Source organism: Lepisma saccharinum, chromosome 2 (assembly GCF_977018435.1).
Source record: "Lepisma saccharinum chromosome 2, izLepSacc3.1, whole genome shotgun sequence".
NCBI classification, from domain to species: domain Eukaryota; kingdom Metazoa; phylum Arthropoda; class Insecta; order Zygentoma; family Lepismatidae; genus Lepisma; species Lepisma saccharinum.
Genome location: NC_139230.1, coordinates 95616608 through 95632228, shown reverse-complemented (window position 1 = coordinate 95632228; position 15621 = coordinate 95616608). Strand labels below are relative to the sequence as shown.

Sequence of the window (15621 nt, the reverse complement as noted above, 5' to 3'; positions counted from 1 at the left end):
TATTAGCACTATGTGTTTTTTTTCAAATCCATCAACCCGTTTTTACAACATCTTCCCCCCCCCCCACATATATATATTAGTTTTCTTAACGTGTATATTTATATGTCATATCATATACTGAGAAGCCTGTTTAACTTTATTTGTAAAATTTTGAGAAATCTCTAGTAAATTCACTCTGATATCATTGTGAAGGCCATTCACACCACTATCATTCTAACACCCAATGTATATATTTCAGTGTAACAAGCAAAAATGAAATTCCCTGACTTTTCCAGATTTGCCAGGAAAAAATTTACATTTCTCAGTGACAATTACAAACTAAACTAAATCGATGTTTTTGCAAATGAAATAATAAACTCATACAGATATAGGTATGGATTTGTTAAGTACCAATATTATCTTCTATGAAATTGACTTAATTTCTCTATTTTCTATGATTTGAATTCAAACTGCAAAATAGTGAATTTGGAAAATTATTACAATCCTACAAGCTAGGGAAGGATTATGGAATTTTATCATACGCAGTGAGTTTAAAATAAAATGCTTGATTATTTTTAAAGTTACGACTAAATGAGATTCGAGTGAAGAGCAATTCATGAAGAATGAAAATTTGTAATTTATCAATCTCCTTAGCCATTCTTGGTATAATGTTGATATTTCCACTGAGGTTTGGAACCTTCTGTTTGCAAGAACCATGAGTGGACTCATTTTTTGATGCATTAACCTACTTTTTCCTCTGTAAAGCAAACAACTTAACCCTTGCACATAAGTGAAACCATTGAATTGTACAAAATAAAGTGTCATATTTCCATACTTTACCAATGGGATTTCTCCTTCAGTACAGTATATTCACGTGAAGTACTGTGAAACTGACAACATGCAGTTATACCATTATAGCTCACGAAAAGGGTATGTATTAGAAATTTAACGCAAGCAATTTATGTGCATTGTATAGGTACCTGATTTAGCTAACCAAACATTAAAACAGGAACACTCTGTTAATAACAGCTTCTGAAAGTTCATATACGAGGGGCATCCTGAAAAAGGATCCAAAGAAGTGGCATGTAGCTGTAATCTGGTACAGTCACAATGCAGCCGTTTTAGGACTGTTCTAGGTTAAAGACTGCAGCTCTCATACAGTCTCCCACTGAATGTGATGTAGCCTACGTGTAGTAATCAGATTTTTGCACAGAGCCACCAGCAATCGTGTGAGGTGTGCAGACTGGACATTGTGAGTGATAGTATGGTCAGACGACGGTACAGACAATTCACAGAAGGTGAATTGAATGGGCACAACCCCATACAGCTGAGTACACATGGGCCCTTTGCATCACTTCAGAGGGGAGATCTTGGACCACTCCCTGTACAGCCATGGCCTTGCATGTACAGACTTTCATCTCTTTGTTCAACTGAAGAGGTTTCTGGCAGGACAAGGATTTGACAGCTACACTTCAGTAGAGATAGTTCCAGTCTTTGCTGTCAGACACATATGCGATGGGCATACAAAATTTAGTGCCATGCTACGACAAATGCCAGTATAACTGTGGTTATTATGCAGAAAATTAGGTTAGGACTCACTGTTACTAATGCAATAAATTACTACTGATATTCTTGTTTTATTTATGCCTAATCAGTAGGGACATTGATTTTTTTATATCTTTTTCAAATTGGTGTATTTTTTATTTTTTACTATTCGGTGTCAATTTTCCCAAAATTCAAGTTTTCATTGTAGTGCATTTTCTGGCAAATTCCTGAAATTATACCTTCATCGTGTTTTTAAACTACTGTTTCAAATTGTAAGTCACATGGCCTACGGCTCTTCGTGAGAGTTTGATATCCTGGAAGTTATTTTGGGAAGTTGTTTTCCATATTTTAAGGTAAGGGTTTTAGATAATGGAATTTTCCTCTTATATACTGAAGGGTGCATAATGACCATAAGTGGCGAGGCACCCAAAAATTTTAATCAATCAATCTCATGTTATGGATACCGATATGTTATGGAAACCAAAAATTGGCATTATCTTTTTTTTGACTTGTTAGTGTTACAATTCCCAAAATTCGCGTTTTTGTTTTAGAATATTTTTCTGCCAAGTATACCAAAACTTAATATTTCCATTGTGCTTTTAAACTATTATTTTAAATTGTAGGTCACATGGTCTACATATTTTCGTGACAGTTTGATATGTTGGAACAGATTTTTGAGGAAGTAAAAGTAAAGTGCTCCCCTGCACTTTGCCATGAAGGTGTATAGGGGTGTGGAGTTAGGGTCCTACACTTTCTTGATCACGGCCGAAGGTGTGGGTGGTGTGTTGAGCACCATGCTGCTGGATACCTTTAAACCCCCCCCCCCCAAAGTATCCACCAGGTACCCGCTCAATACGACGCTGGGAGGGTGCCGGAGCAGTTTGAACAAGTGGAAAAGATCCTGGTTGTCTCCCACAGGGGATCAACTCCAGGTCTCTCGTATGGTAGTCAGACACCCCAACGACTGAGCTCAATTATTTCTCGCTCAACAAATGCCAATTGTCCGCACTTAGCTTTGTAATTCAAAACGCATCACGCAACAAATACTGAAGATGCGGCTCTCGTGTGACGGTAGATATGCACTCAATCTCCTGTTAGAACCCTGCCACTTTGCTCTGTGATGCAAATTGTTTTGATACAAGTTGAAAAAATCGTGGGAAATACATGATTTGATGTGGCTGTCGGAATTATTCAATGTATAACAAGCATTATAGTTTACTCTTGAAAACATGTTGGAAAACTTGCACGTTCGATGTACACAAATATGGCACATATTGTTTCTTTAAGCCTAGAAAAGACAAGATTGTTGGATTTCACAGAATTTTTCATTCTTCTAGGACATTTTTTTAAAAAAATAGTTAAAAACGCCATCAATTCGCATTTTATGCCAAATTCGCATTATTTCAATATTTCAAACGGGCGAAAAATGTGTCCAGACATCACTGCACATTCATAAACACAACTTTGCAGCAATTAACATTTTTCACGGTTTTCGCGTTTGCGAAGAATCAAGGTCCCTACTAATTGGAAATTACTTTCTGGGCACCCCTCGTATAAATCAGTAGATGAAAAGTGAAAATTTAGCAGGGCTGGCAGAGAAAAGTCAATTCTTGAAGAAAGTGATTATGCTTTTATGATTGTATGATTCGAGTACATATGATATTAAAATATTTACATATTCATTATCAGTATTTTATTTCATAATATTGGATGTTAACTTCACTCAGGACAGAGTGTGGCATTAATTTCATTGCAATACTAGTGTTGCTGTAAATTTGAGTTTGGGAGCATCCACTTGCCAAATTTTTATAACGATCACCAATGCAGATTTATGTTTCATTTTTTTTATTTTGATAGTATTCAATATATATCCCGTTTTCTTGGATTCTTCTTGATATCTAAGGATAGTGCAATGTCATTGTAATTGTATGTTAACTTGTGCGAAACCAGTAATACGTCAAGATGATGAAAGAAAACCTTCGTAGCACTGCTACATTAACACTATTACAATGGATACAATGACTATACGTTATTGTCGGATCGGGTCTATTGGACCCCAGGAAATATTATACTTTTTTTTTCAGGCGTTCAAATTTTCTAATTTATATCAATGACTGAAAATAATGTTTCAGGTAATTTATTAATGACATTTAACCATTTACATGTTTCTAATATGTAACATGTTTTACAAAAAAACTTTAAACATTGAATAACATATGTTATAAATAAACTTTTGAGTTTTGAGTATAATTGTTTTCTCACATTTGGATCAATTTTTATCATACGTCCAGTTATCATTACTGATTTGTAAGAATTTACTATTGTCAAAATAACTTACAACATCGATTAACATGTGTTACATAGAACACGTGAATGCTGAGTACAAACGTTTGCATACATTTCAAGCACACTGTTCTTGTTTTCCGATCATTTTTTGATGGACAAATATGACACCTCCTTCTGGATTGCTTCTGTACACCTTGCTTTTGATTTGAACATTCGTTGGTTTGCTCGTCCATTACTAGTTTGCTACTGAGCTCCTTTCCCAGGTACTGAAAGAACCTTCTACGTCTACCCGATTTGGCTCCCAATTCTTACGGATGTACTGTTTGGTACAAAACAAATGCATTTAGTGCACTGAAGTCGGTCATGTCATGAAATATAACCATGGCCATCTCCGAGCTTTTCGTTTTACACTGTAGTTTCGTACCATTTTGTGTTATTAGCTGTGCTGTGGAAGCGTCGATTTTTGGCTGTTCATGGAACATAGAAAGTACAATCACCACCTTGTTCTTCTTGGGGCAATATGATGCTATCAATAGATCATCTTGAAATTGCATGCATGGCACTCTTATGGAATTGATTTTTGTTGGATGTCTTCTGACTGCAACATCCAACAAAAATCGCATGCATAAATAAGAACTTTAGACTGCAAATATGCTGATGAAATTTTATTACTCTTCTGGCTCACTTCGCCCTATTTAACACTGTAACAACAGATGGGTCTTTTAGACCCGGTTTCAATTTTTATACCTGTTTAATTTTTTAATGCTGCAAATGAATGTGTTCTCCTTCCGTGACTTTTCGCCAATTTCGAAATTTTAATTTTTAAATATATAGGCCTATTGACATCGCAGTGCGATGTGCTAGCCACTCAGCCACGGGGTCCAGGAATACGCTTTTCAAGGTTGTGACTATCCTTGAAAAGTCACAGAGGCGAAGAGGGATATTTCTGCAGTAGAAAAAAATAGGCCTATATATTTAAAAATTAAAATCGGGCCTAAAGGACCCGTCCGTCTGCAACGCGAGTAATACATTTTCTGACCAAACTTAAAAAATAACCAAAGATTACAATAAATGATTTCAAATACTTTTGAAATTGGCGAAAAGTCACGGAAGGAGAACACATTCATTTGCAGCATTAAAAAAATTAAACAGGTATAAAAATTGAAACCGGGTCTAAAAGACCCATCTGTTGTTACAGTGTTAAATAGGGCGAAGTGAGCCAGAAGAGTAATAAAATTTCATCAGCATATTTGCAGTCTAAAGTTCTTATTTATGCATGCGATTTTTGTTGGATGTTGCAGTCAGAAGACATCCAACAAAAATCAATTCCATAAGAGTGCCATGCATGCAATTTCTGTCGCATGTTGTAGTGAGATACTTTATCGGGTGGCGATACTCGACAAGTATTGTATGTATCAATGGAGCCTATTTGTTTCCATGCTCCTTCAGTTTGTCCAAAAAAATGCCTTACTACGACGTCCGACAACTATCGTATGGCACCACCCACTCCCATCCCCTCCATCTGTTGACAGTTCTGTCCCAATACGAACAAGAATAAATAATAATTCAATGCATTTTCCACATAATATTTAGAGGCTTAACATATTTTTCTGCCCCTCCACAAATTTTTCTTTCTTCCTTTCTCTCTCTCTTCCTGCCATCACTGCTTTCTGGTGCCATGGTTGTGTTGTGCATAAAAGGGGCCTAAAAGTTGAGGCCGAAACTTAGCAACAAGATTTCCTGTTCCCGTGCACGGTTCCATAACGATATCTTAAGAAAAAAGAAAGTCAATGAAGACAAAATTCCCTGAATTCTTTTGACACCTCAAATTCCCTGACTTTTCCCGATTTTCCAGGTCTGTCGCCACCCTGTATTTGTTGTTATGCTATCATTGTGGAACCATTGCAGCAACAGTGCTATCAACTGTCGAATATCTTACTCTTCGTCCCGCACTTTTGCTATTGTTAGACGTAATTTCAGTTCATAAAAGAAGACAAACCAGCAGGACAGTGAGAGAGATGTAGGAGAGACAAAGGGAGTGGGGGGAGGGAACGTTAATTTTATAACTTCTTTGAACTTAATTTCTTATCTTGTTTGACATGAAGCTTCCAATCTTATATTTCTCGCCTCAGTAAACTTTAAGTGATGTAACAGAAGTTAGAGGAATGCTTGCGTGTGCCTCAATGGAAACTATGTTTGTATGTTTTATTGTCTCTTTTCTATTCAATGATTGTATTCATATTGCCTTTATATCATTCACCAGCTATAAAGTGATACTTCACGGTAAATGTCTTTCGTATTTCACGACATCAGTCTCCAACATGGCTGCCACCATTTATTTTTAAGAAAACAAGAAACCAATCGGTAGGGTTATGCAAGTAGTATCTGATTGGTGAAAAACAAGAAAAAATCCAAAATATGGTATTCATTCATTTAAAAAGATCTGATTCAAAATAACAAATTTTAACGGAGCTCCTTTTTACCAGCAGCCGCAGACTGAGCCAGAATTGGAACTAATTTACATCCATTTTAAATGTGCTACTTTTGAGGAAGGATTAGAATTCAATTATGCAAACAATCTAATTTTATTTCCAATTCGCACGATATATATATATTATTGTAACTATAAGCACCAAACTTACATATCAAGCATGTACACAATTATTTTCATGTTTGTAAAGAAATATGTTACTACTCGTATTTACCCAATGAACCTCTGTATTTTTTGTAAATATTGATGTTTTCTGTTGCGCCTTCGTCGCCTATATTTTCTGTTGCCCTGTTTAGCAACTTGCAATATTAATTTTGAGTGTGTGTGCATGTGTGTGTATATATATATATATATAAATCAAAGAAGGAGAAAGGAAACACTCAACGGGCAGTGGAAAAATTCAAAATTTTTGCTAGCTTAGTAGCATCATCGGTGTGAGACGAAAGAGACGGAACCAAAGCTAGCGAAAATTTTGATTTTTTCCACTGTCCAGTGAGTGTTTCCTTTCACCTTCTTTGATTTTTATTTAGCCCTCTTGGCCCTCCTTGCATTTATCTATCTATCTATCTATCTATGTGTGTGTATAAGTATACCGCGTGAGGCACCTAAAAGTACCACCTGAAATAGCGAAGAAACCAGAAACAGTAGCGATGAAAGGTTTGCGGGAAACAATAATATCAAATGGGGCTCGTAAATCGGAGGTATGGGGTGGGTCGAAAAATTTCGACAAATGGGGCATCTGGAGCAAAGTCATATTTTTTTTAAATGGAATGATATACAATAACATGCATAATATAAAAGAGCACACACAGAGAAACACAACGCCGTTGGTCTCATGCATCTACTGCACATAGGAACGAAGATATGGTCATGTGAAAATATGTAAACAAACTAACAAGTGGCCCACTTGACCGTCAGTACCACGGCATGTAAGACTTCTCAGGTGCCTGACAGAACTGCCTTTACGCAGAGCAAGTTTTGATAGCAGGTCCACGAGATCGTGTTAGTTCATAGCAAGCAGTCGTAGTGGTAAGAGCGAAGATTATGGTGTTCACAAACATAGAAAAAACGGACATGATCCTGATTTATGGGGAATGCCGAAAGAATGCCTCAGAAGCCTACTGTGTGTACGCAGAGAGATATCCGGACAGACGACAGCCATCTCGACGTCTGTTTGGTAAGTTATTTATTAAATTAAGAGACACCGGAAGTGTAACACCACAAGCACGTGTGCGGAACAAGCCAACTACAGGTGAGGCAGGTGCAACAAATGTTCTCGCCGCTGTTGCTGTGAATCCGCACGTTAGCTCCCGTGAAATTGCCAGGGATGTTGGGATGAGTCAGCAAAGTGTATTGCGCATTCTGCACACACACAAGTTTCACCCATATCATATCTCCCTCCATCAGGAACTTCACGGGAATGATTTTGTGGACCGTGATCGGTTTTGCACATGGATGTTACGACACGACACACCGATTTGTCACGTATCCTCTTCACTGACGAGACAACTTTTACCAATCATGGAAATGTCAACCTAAGGAACATGCACTATTGGTCGGTGACAAATCCACATTGGCTTCGCCAAGTGGAACGCCAGCGCCCATGGAGTGTGAACGTGTGGTGTGGTATAGTGGGTGAACATCTCATTGGCCCTTTTTTTATACAAGGGACACTGAATGCTGACCGATACATACAGTTTTTACAACATGAACTGCCTGTACTATTGGAGGACATACCACTTCAGACAAGGAGGGAAATGTGGTACCAACATGATGGGTGCCCAGCTCACAGTGCAAGATGTGCTACAGCATGTGTGGAAAATACATTTCCAAATCGTTGGATTGGATGTGGAGGGCCTGTCAAATGGCCGGCTCGTTCCCCAGATTTGACACCGTTAGATTTTTTCCTGTGGGGAAAGCTGAATCACATTGTCTACCGGGATGTGCCAACAACTCCAGAGGATATGCAACAGCGCATTACTGTGGCCTGTAGGGACATTCCCTACGAGATGCTACATTCTGTGCAACGATGTTTGCGTGGGCGCCTTGTTGCCTGTATCACAGCTGACGGCCACCACTTTGAACACACACTTTGACAGGTTTTCGCTTCTTACGCAGTGGTTCTTCGACATACTCTCATGGTCATTTTCAATATGCTGTAACACTGTCAAATACATGGGGCTGACGATGTCTACTGTATTTTTTCTTCCTTTCTGTCTTCATCTTGTCTAATGGCTTCGGACATCTCATACTTGTACATGCCGTGGTACTGACGGTCAAGTGGGCCACTTGTTAGTTTGTTTACATATTTTCACATGACCATATCTTCGTTCCTATGTGCAGTAGATGCATGAGACCAACGGCGTTGTGTTTCTCTGCATGTGCTCTTTTATATTATGCATGTTATTGTATATCGTTCCATTTAAAAAAATATGACTTTGCTCCAGATGCCCCATTTGTCGATATTTTTTGACCCACCCCATACCTCCAATTTACGAGCCCCATTTGATATTATTGTTTCCCGCAAACCTCACATCGCTACTGTTTCTGGTTTCTTCGCTATTTCAGGTGGTACTTTTAGGTGCCTCACGCTGTATATATATTACATAAATAATAAATATATAGTTATTGAATATATGAATATCCACAGTGGCAAAGCCTCATAAGATATAAGAGGAAGCCCAGAGGCCTCTATTATGGATTATTTTATTACTTCTAATTCCATTAAATGGCACTAATACATGAAAACTGAAATTTAAGTCTTACGATAATTACCGCAAATTTCCATTCCTGCATGGCACTCAATCTTCACATGCATTGAGGCATTCCTTTAATGATTAGTAACATAACTGAAAACATGCTACTTTTAAAAGGGGGCGGAGTACATTTGCAATCGTATTGAGAAAACCCATGTTTCTGAAATTTTCTCTTCGATGTGTTGCAAAGAAAACTGCCCATGTTCTGATATCATCATTTTATAAATCATAGTATAATTTTAACAAAAACGTCGCATACTAAAAGAAGAATTACATGAATGAAAGTTAAAAAGAAATAATTTAATGAGCGATTTAGTTTATTTTACTTCACTTTTCTGCCATTTTTGGCTAATCACGAAGGCAGACAATGAGATTTTATTATGTAGGCACTATACTTTTCATAATTTAACATATAAAATATTTCTGCTTCTAAAATGGTGTACAAAAACAATTCTTTCACCTTTTACGGATATTTTCAAATCTCAGACTTCTATTCAGAGATTGTGATTAAGAAATGAAACTATCAGTAACTTTAGAGCATTTGCTAGTCTAAAGTTTTGCAATGAAGATTTTCAAATATAGTACATGGTAAAATAAAGCAAATCAATCAATCAATATGTACTGTCCAGCCTAATTTGTCAATATACAGCTTCAGCCCTTCCGTTCGAAAATCTCTGGTGCCACTCTTGGTGAAAGGAAAGGAAAAACTCAAGTGTATGTTAGAAGCACATAACGAGAGATTGTACTTTAGACCAACAACAATAGAAGGTTTTTTTTTTGTGTTTGTACAAGACCATATTTAGAAAAAGAGGCCATCAAGACCACAATGTGAAATGTTGGTTGAAGAAATTTTGAAAAAGTGATAAATAAAAACTGACTGAAAATTTAAGTGTTTGTCCAAAACTGCTACACTAAGTTACCCACAAAATTTTAAGAACTCGAAGTTTCTTTTAAGTCTACTTTATGCACAGATAGGGTAATGGGGAACGTTAAAGTGAGATCCAAATCACTATGTGCCTGCACTGGATATTGAACTCAGGAAAATTCACTTGATTACAAGGTGGCAACGTTACCACTGCGCTATCAGCTTCACTCAGGAAAATTCACTTGATTACAAGGTGGCAACGTTACCACTGCGCTATCAGCTTCCCGATAGCACAGTATGTATAATTTCAATCAAGGCTCCATAAGTGATAAGTAACAATTACAATCTAACAAGTAACGAATAATATTCATATAAGACATATCTGTACACTTATGCAGTATATAATTTTTATGGTGTAGGTATGTTTCATCAAATAACGTTTATTGAAAAAATATCAATAACTTTGATTAAAAGTTCACCGTGCAAAACATTAGTTATGTTGATGAAACATATAATGTTAACTGTTCCAATTTAAATGGTTCCTCATAATTGTATTCAGTGCTTGCTGATTTCCACTTGTAACTAAAGACAAGCATAACAAGCAAAAACTTCACTTATTTCTCAAGCCAAAATTTACATTGCATTTTACCCTGTCAACAACAGTCTGTGAAAATAGCCTACCTCTGTCATGGAGAGGTTAGCACAGTGCTCTAAGATGCCAGCGGTCGCAGGTTCAAATCCCAGCCTGGCATGGGCTTTCTTTGTGAGGGTCAATTCATCAATTTCATCATATTACTCAACCTCATTGTCGCAATTAGCCAAAAGTTAAAGAAATGAGATGCAAAATTACAAAAAATTAAATCAATTTAGTGACAATAACAACTTTAACTCAAAATTATTATTGCAAATTGATAAAAGTGCTGTTAAACAGGAGCTATATTAATATTTATTTTTTTAAATCAGATTCTTTAAAAGAAGAGATCTCATATTTTGGGATTTTTTTAATCTATTCAGATGCCACTTACATAACCATACTGATTGGTTTCATGTTCTATTAAAAGAGAGAAGGCAACTGCCATATTGGAGACTGATGTCAGGACACAAGACCTTTCAAAAATAAACTCATATTTTGTAATGCATTAACAACTTTTAGCGTAAAGTATCAGCTTATAGCTGGTCATTGATATGAGAGTAATATGAATACAATCATCGAATGAAAAGAAATATACAAACAACGTGTCCATAGAGGCACACACAAACATTTCCTCTAACTTCTGTTCACATCACCCAAATTTTAGTGAAGAGGGAAAGATAAGATTTGAGGCTTCATATAAAACATGACTTCTCAGTATAACGTTCGCCCGCTCTCACTGTCTCTCTTACTCTGCTGGTTTGTCTCTATTATATGAACTGAAGTTACATCTAACAATAGCCCAAGTGCAGGACGAAAAGTGTGAAATTCAACAGTTGGTAGCACTGTTGCTGCAATGGTTCCACAATGATAGCATAATAACAAATGCATACATTGGTTGTTAGAATGATAGTGATGCGAAAGGCATTCACAATGGTATCGGAGTGAATTTGTAAAGATTTGACTAAATTTTACAATCAAATAGGCTAATACTGTTAAGCCTTGCTTCCATGTTAATAAAACATTAAAATACTGACCAAGGCAGAATTTGTTGTATAAAAAACATATACACTAAAAAGGTAATGTTTCCACTCTCTAACAGGGTCTTCTTCAGATGAATATTCACACTAGAATGATTCTAAAAAGTTCTTTCTTTCATAAGTTTTGCTTTGGAAAAAGCTATTTTTTAGTCACTTTCAGTTGGGTACATATTAGTAATACGGGGCATTCATTCATATTTTGCATACTCAATAATTCAGGACACTTCCTCACGATTGTGTAGTTAAAATTAGTCGTTAAGTGCTACGAAACTGACATTTTTTGATGGTGCCTGGTCGCAATTAGCCTTAAACCCCTAGAATGATGCACTGGTAGCCCCACGAACCATTCACACATAGCACCACAAGGCATTCACGGTAAGGTTAGGCAAACATAGTTAAAATTCGGGGTCGTAGTAATATCAGGAATATATATTTTGTTTCTTAAGTATTGGAAACGCAAAATCTTGCGGTAAATAATGAGCAATCGTGCATTGTCGGTCGCGATCACGGACCCCCCACCCTTTTTTTTGCAAATTCGACACGCGAGTACCAAATTTTAACTTCAAATTCGTGATTAGGAGGCCTCAATTAGTGAGTATGCGAAATATGGTAAAAATTTTCTATTCCACAAACACATGTGACTTAGTTTCGTCACTTTTAACATTCGTACTTACCTATCTGCTTCAAGGAACATTCTTGAAGGTGTATTCACGTTTTTTTTATGAAAGTAATGTCAATATTTCCATAAGAAACAGTATGGCGCGTACACCTTCACAGATCATTGCGCGTCATGCTTGTGTTTTGTCGATGCAGAGTTGCCAACCTTCGTAACCCAAAAAATACTCAAGTGAATTTTTTTTAAGCTTCTTCGCATTATTTCACAAACAAAATTTTAACTATGCTTGCCTAACCTAACCTTGCCAGAAATGGTTCGTCGGGCTATGCGTGAATGGTTTGTGGGGCTACCCATTTTTCAAGTACCCAATTACAAAATCCAGTGGATCTTCCACACCCGGTATGAATTTCACCACGCATCCACGACACATCATCTTTTCTGAAAACAATGGCGTGGTTGGGAACCCTGCAATCGACAAAACACAAGCACGGTGCACGATAATCTATGGACGTGTATGCGCCAAAAGCTATTGTGCATCGGAGAATTAATTTTCAACAAAAATAATGAATTTCTGCTATGATACACTCGCACATGACAGAAAACACCTTCCAGATGTTAGACAATGCTACATTAACTTATTACCGTAAGTAGTTTCTTGTGTAAAAATGAAGAAATCTGTTTATGGAATAGTAAATTAGTACCACGTCATCAAACACATGGAACATTGTGCTCTCATGCAGAAAGCAAATGGCGGCAGCAGCAAAAGCACGTCGGAAATAGATTTACGTAGAAAACCACATGCATACTCATTAAAATGGATCAAAACTACATTCCCGAACATCAACAACGCTACAGAAAATGATTTGCATAAGTACTTTCTCCTGTAAATTTGAAGAAATCTGTCTCAGGTATAGTAAAGTGTTACCGATGACGTAAACACCGTAGTCAGTGTTTCAACCCACGCCATCTTTTCACTATAATATGATGTGCCGTTGTCCGTATATGCTACATTGAATGAAGGGAGTGCTAATGGAACCTAACCCAAAAGGCCTAACCTAACCTAGTAGGCATACCTCGTCCCCGTGATGGTTCGTGGGGCTATCGTGAATTTTTGGGCTAACGTCAATGGTTTTTGGGGCTAACATCAATGGTTTTTGGGGCTAACGAAAATGGTTTAATAATTACTCTTTATGTCGAAAATTGAACTTTTTTCGAGAAAAAATATCGTGGTGTTTTTTTGTTTTTTTTAAATTTAGGTATTTTTCGGTGAACAAGGATACAACACTGCATGCACACTCCAAATCGACAAAACACTGGCACAACGCGCGATAAACAGGTAAGCTATCGCAATATTGTGTGGAAATAAGGAAGAACAGTAAGTACTCAAAAATGTAAGAAATATGCATTATTTTCGTTAGAAATTCATTATTTCACCTAAATAAATGTTCCCGAATGCAGAATAGTACGTTAGCAATGTAAAAAAGTGTGAAATAAATCATTGACAGGTGTCTCAGGTATAGTAAACTAGTACCTCGAACTGTTAGTATAGTTTTGTTATTTTATATTTATACGATTGGAATGTTATAATCTTATTATGTGATATAATTCACAGAGAATATATGCATGTTTTCTCTGGTGTATTAAATGTGATTGAATGTTATCATTCTATTAGTAACTTAATTCACAACTATTTTATTCACAACTATTTTATGTATATGTATAACTACTGAAGTTTTCCATGCCTATGTACTTGGTATTATGGAAATAACGCATTACGTCACAATAAGTTTGGAATTATGAATTCTAATAAATGCAAAGTAAAACTTACTGCAATTTGGACTCTCAGACTACACTGCTCGTAGACTGTACCACAAAGAAATTACGATTGTATATTGCAAATTATGCAAGATAACAAAAACACTCTACAAGAGACTTCTCAATCCATTCCTCATCCAATCGTCTTGATTTATAGAGTGCGCTTACTTTCGCTTATTACGCAATTTTCTTTGAAATGTCATGTGCATAGATCACCTCATAATTTTTCGCATATCGTCAGACAAGCCATATCGTGTTGTTTTCTAACTGGATGCTACATTTCACAGATTACACGTGAGCCCAATTCGGTGAGCCAGACCAGGGCTGTTTGCATATATGCCAATCTTCTTCTTCTTCTTCATGCCCCTCACCGCTTGAATGGTAGCAGTCTTGGGCAACGGTCTGAGAACATTGAGGGCTATAATTTCGCGCACTAATAGAAACAGCACACTATTGGTTTACACTTCACTTCACTGTCAATATACTACAGTAATGATGAGGGAGGGAATCAAAAGCGAAGGTCGCACTGTCGGGCAAATCCATAGAGAATCCACATTATAGAGGGGGAAGGAGATGAAAGTAGAGTGGGCAAGGAGAAGGGGAAAGCAACCTTTTGTCGAAGGAGGCTGTGGAGGAGTGCCTGTCGTTGTGTGTTCCATAGCGGGCATTGGAAAAATAAGTGGGTGGGGGTTTGTTTATGTTCTCCGCAGGTGCAATTGGGAGAGGGGGTTTGATGAATTCGTGCCAGATGCTCGTTTGTGGTCACGTGTCCCGTTCTAAGGCGTAGGATACAGGTGATCACTTCACGAGGCATTTTTAAATGATGAAACCAGGGTCGAATAGGGAGTTTATCGTAGAACCATTTGTAAGTAGTGGTTTTTGCCACTGCGTCATGAACCCAATTTTCCCACTGAGAGTGAATTTTTTTTTTGACCCGTGGGAAAAGATCCGTATAGGCAAGTCGGATAGGAGAGGGGAGAGGAACGTCCACAGCTGTTTTGGCATAATGATCCACAAGGTCTTGATGGGGATTAAGATTGCTATGTGCTTTGACATAGGTAAACTGTACGCGTTGGGCTTTGTTTTGGAGGTGAAAGTACTCTTGTAAAATTAAAATGGGAAAGAGTTGCAACCGGTAAGCATCCTTACCACAACGAGCGATCGTGAATAATACGCTGAGGGCATCTGTGAGAATTAAAGTTTGCGTGTAGTGTGCTTCACGAGCATGGATCAAGGCCTGGTAAATGGCATAGCACTCTGCCGAGTAAATAGACGCTTCTGGCGATAAGGAAAATTGTCGTACAACATTGTATTGAGGGACATAAAAGGCACATCCAACGCGGTCGGCATTTTTGGATCCGTCTGTGTAGATAAAAGTATGGTCGGGCCAGAGTTATTTGTAATATTCGTGGCGACCGAAATCTGTAAAGTTAATATTAGGGAGAGGGGCGGTGAGTATTGGTAAAGTGTATATCAAAGGGGATGTAAATGTAAAGCTGAGATGGTAGGCGTCGCGATCAATATTATAACAAGATAAAAAGAAAAGCCGAGGGCGAGAGCGATCGAGAGTTAAATTTGCTTCCAGTTGGCGTTGAAT

General features: G+C 37.4%; 1 protein-coding gene across 1 annotated transcript in view; it reads right to left on the bottom strand.

Annotated features, from left to right (window-relative positions):
- LOC145984104 (store-operated calcium entry-associated regulatory factor-like) overlaps positions 1–14602 on the bottom strand; it is an 87669-nt gene extending 73067 nt beyond the window's left edge. Inside the window, exon 1 of the mRNA XM_083117523.1 lies at positions 14038–14602. The gene's annotated coding sequence lies outside the window, so the exon portion shown is untranslated. The remainder of the gene's footprint in view (positions 1–14037) is intronic.
- Between the last annotated feature and the right edge of the window lie 1019 nt (positions 14603–15621).